The sequence below is a fragment of the Bidens hawaiensis genome, unplaced genomic scaffold (assembly GCF_021521415.1).
Source record: "Bidens hawaiensis isolate Kalapana, Puna unplaced genomic scaffold, B.hawaiensis_p1.1 tig00005079_1, whole genome shotgun sequence".
Classification (NCBI taxonomy): Eukaryota; Viridiplantae; Streptophyta; class Magnoliopsida; order Asterales; family Asteraceae; genus Bidens; species Bidens hawaiensis.
The window spans coordinates 1,192,461-1,196,905 of NW_027491323.1; the positions used below are offsets into that span (position 1 = coordinate 1,192,461).

Genomic DNA, 4,445 nt, shown 5'->3' on the forward strand with positions numbered 1-4,445 from the left:
AAAGAACATATGTTGTGTTTCTTGTCCCACGGTAATAAAACAGGAGCTTCTTCAGGTTCTTCCTCTTGCACTTGAGCCTAAACTTCTGGTTGTTGTTCCGGAACAATCTCTGGTTGTTGTTCAGGAGCAGGATTAGGCACATTCTCGTCAGCCATACTGTTAAAAATGACATACATTAGTTATTAAAATAATCAACAATAATATCTTCTGAGTTAACGAGTGACCATTCATTTTAGAATTAACTATACGAATGATCTCATTCGCACACATCAAGTTTTTGGCGCCGTTGCCGGGGACACGGTGTTTTACTTTTGAAAACGATACAAGTAATTGATTTACCTTGGTGATATTTTTGCTCTATGTTATTTTTGTCTATTTCATTTTTATTCATCTTTTTTTATTTTTATTTTAGTTGTATTTTAGTTAGTTTTCCGTGTCTTGTTTGTTTCCATTCTGCGTTTCTTTCGGGTGATGCATGTCCACCACACCCGGTCCTGATCTTGTTTCCCCCCTTTCTAAACATGAGCGACATCTTCGAGAAGGTTTGAGGAGGAGAGCATGCGCGATTGCCGAGGACTTTGAAAACGAAGTTGTAGAGGAGGACGCGAATCTCGAGGAAGAAGAGATGGCGGATCCAAACAATCAAGGTCGCATGGATGATTTCGCCACACCGTCCCTCGATGGCTATGGCAGCGGTGTTAGGGAGCCCGAGATTACCGTGAGTTTCGAGATCAAGTCGAGTATTATTCATATGGTTGAAAATTCCGTTTCTTTCCATGGCCTCTCGAACGAGGACCCTCACTCTCATGTTGCACATGTCCTTCGATTGTGTGCGACATTCAAAATTCAGGGGTGTACGGACGATGCCGTGAGACTCTGACTTTTTCCATTCTCACTTCGCGGGGCTGCCTTAGAGTGGTTAAAGGCACTCCCTTCCGGTTCCATCACCACTTGGAACCAATTGGTTGAGTAGTTTCTTCTTCAGTACTTCCCATCAGATAAAACTGCAAGAACTGGGCAAAAATCACTGGTTTTTGTGTTGATGATGACGAGTCACTTCATACTACATGGGAGAGGTTCAAGGGCTTGTTGAGAAAATGCCCTCATCACGGTTTGAGTCGCGGACTTTAGTGTCGTACGTTCTTTGATGCTTTATCCGGAGCACAAAAGCAGGCCGTTGATCAGGTTGTGGGAGGAGATGTACTCCTAATGAGGCGTTGGATGTCTTGGAGCGAGCTGCTAAGAAGAGTTTTGCATATAATCCGCCTCGTAGTATTCCTTCCATTAAGGGCGTTCTTCATGTCGATTCTAGTACCCTTGTTTCCGCTCAGTTAGAAGCCTTGACCAAAAGATTTGACCAGATGCAATCCGATCTGGCTAAGTCTAGCTCTCGTTGTGGGGTATGTGACGGGAAACACCAGACTAGTCAGTACCAGTAGGCAAGGGTGGTAGAGGATGTTGACTTAGTAGGCCGCCAAAACATTGCCTACAGCAACTCCTACAACCCAGGATGGAGAAATCACCCAAATGCCAGCTGGAAATATAATGGTGGCTCTCAAAATGTCACACCCGGCCCTAAACGGCGGAAACAGCCGGGTGTGCGCGCGAGTGGGAATTGATAATCAAGCACGGGTCATTGCAAACATTCAAATAAATTTTCCATTGCGCATGAAATGTCTAGTACAAAATACATTACATTGTTTAGAATTACATATAAAAACATCCACATATGAAAAACGTTGAAGATTTCCGCGCCATATCCCCTTACACGGCGGGAACAACCACGCGTGTGGAAGGGATAGAACTAAAATCTTCCAAAAACCATTTTTATAGATGTTCTGCGTGAAGTGCTCTATGTGTGACTCCTTGCGCTACTAATTATCACCTGAAAGACACGTAAAAACATTTGAATCAGTATAAACTGAGTGAGTTCACAAGTTTTGGTGACTTGATAAATCGTATTGCATCATATCCTTGATAAAACCATATTGAAACATATTTCTGATAACATCATTAAAACATATGCTTGATAAAGCCGTCCCGCGGTTTACGCGCGGACATTTCTGAAAACCGTGCTCGTCCATGCAAAGTGGCGCTGCCACTACGAGCGAAAATAATACCGTCCCGCGGGTTACGCGCGGACGTTGTGCTCGGAAAACTAGGCGCTCGTCCATGCAAAGAGGTGCGACCCCTACGAGCGGGTTTTACAACCAGTAGTACTACCCCATGACCATACTAGGCACTCATCTATGCAAAGAGGTGCGACCCCTACGAGCGGGTTGATCAAACACAGTAGTCCCTACCCTTAGAGTTCCATTGACGAAGTGATCACTTTCTAAATCTTGCGCACTCACATTGAAAACCAAAATAAACACCATGAACAGATAATCGTTTGCATTGCTTGTAAATATACCATGATAAAACATAATTTAAACACGTGTCCCTCGCCCCGAAAACAGTTTAAAAATAGTGAAAATAGGGGCTGTGAGACTCACCTGTGATTCTTGTTAAGTGATGGTTTAGAGAGAGATTAAACGAGATTCGGGTTTCCTGATGTTAGCCTCGAAATTGGAAGTCTAGAATATGTTTAAATAACAAGAAATATGTGTATTAAGACCAAGTAATCGAAGAATATATGGGCTGGTCAGAAAAGTAAATCTCAAGACTAAAGTTTCGGCTTACCTAGCGATGGAACTGGAAACGGATGCTTGGGAGATGGTTAGTGCAGAATTACAGGTTTAAGAGAGGAGTTTGGAGTGTGTTTCTTGTGGTTGTGATATTTTATTCAAGAATTGATACTTATTTATAGGCAAATTCAAGGGAACACAATCCCTTGATTTAGGGGATTGAAATCTTATTTATATTGGGTGTAATGATGACAAGGTATGGGGTTTATTATTATTTATTTTAGGGATGGGGGTGATGGTCCTAGGGAGTGGTTATAAAGATTCTGATGGTTTTGACAGTACATGCAGGACTGTGGTTGGTGAGAGTAGGTGCGGCTGACAGCTGACATTTCGTGTTACAGTATACTTTTCCTGGTACTGTCGTCAGTGTGCAGTCAAAAGGTAAAAATCTCTGAAACACGCAACTGGTTCTTTCTGGGCGGGGGTAATCCCCTTACATCTGAAGAATAGACTAAGTGTTTTGTGCGTGTAGCCTTGCGCGTATAGCCTTCTGCGTGAAGGCCATTTCTTTGAACGTTGTGGGTGCGTAACCTTCTCGTAGTCAGGGGCGTTGAGTTTCATTTGTAGATTCTCCATGAGGTCTTGGTATTTCAACATAGTGATCAGTTATGTTGAAGTCAATTCCATCTTGGAGCTTCAGACAAACTAGCTCTCAATGTTCCCGCCATGCGGGGAGGTTAGTTCCCTTTCCGCACGCGCACAAATGATTTGATTATTGAAGAGGTATGCACCCACCTTAGCATCAAGCGGGGCGGCTAACCCATTAGACAACCGACATGAAATTAAGTTATGAAAACACAAAACCTGTGCGCGTGGCGCACATAACATATGCCCGCGCGGATCCTAACATGGCGCGCATCGCATCCGCGCATGGCGCATATAACATATGCCCGCGCTGATCCTAACATGGCGCGCATCGCATCCGCGCATGGCGCATATAACATATGCCCGCGCTGATCCTAACATGGCGCGCATCGCATCCGCGCATGGCGCATATAACATATGCCCGCGCTGATAATGGCGCGCATAACATTCACAATCTCCTAATAATTAGGTTGGTTACTTGGTTTATGGGATTGGGAAATTACCGGGTGTCACATTCTCCCCCTGTTAGGAGAATTTCGTCCCGAAATTTAGGAGGTGTCGCTGGTAGGAGCTATTCTTTGAAAGAGGTATGGGTACTTTTTGCGCATTTGGTCTTCTCTTTCCCAAGTGAATTCAGGTCCACGCTTTGAGTTCCATTGAACCTTTACTAACTTGATTCGGCTTCTTCGCAACTTTTGTTCTTTCCAATCGGTTACTGCTATAGGCTCTTCCACGAAGTGTAGCTGTTTGTCGATATGAACCTCGTCCAATGGTAAAATTAACGTTTCATCAGATAAGCACTTCTTGAGGTTGGATACATGAAACGTGTCGTGAACTCCACTAAGTTCTGCGGGTAAATGGAGTTTATAAGCAACTGGACCGATCCTTTCCAGGATTTCAAATGGTCCGATGTATCGCGGATTTAACTTTCCTCGCTTGCCGAAACGGGGGACTCCTTTCCATGGAGAGACTTTCAAAAGTACTCTATCCCCTACTTGAAATTCCAACAGTTTTCTTCTCACATCTGCATAGCTTTTCTGTCTGTCGCGCGCTGCCTTAAAGCGATCCCGTATCTGGAAAATTTTGTCCGTCGTTTCTTGGATCAATTCCGGGCCAGTCATTTGCTTGTCACCCACTTCAGCCCAACACAGTGGGGACCTACACTTGCGCCCA

The 4,445-nt window shown here is 44.1% G+C and overlaps 1 non-coding gene across 1 annotated transcript; it reads right to left on the reverse strand.

The window, feature by feature from the left end:
* Positions 1-1,010: 1,010 nt before the first annotated feature.
* On the reverse strand, positions 1,011-1,115 carry LOC143628867 (small nucleolar RNA R71). Its single transcript, XR_013152829.1, has one exon. It is a non-coding gene; the product is annotated as a small nucleolar RNA R71 (small nucleolar RNA).
* Positions 1,116-4,445: the final 3,330 nt, after the last annotated feature.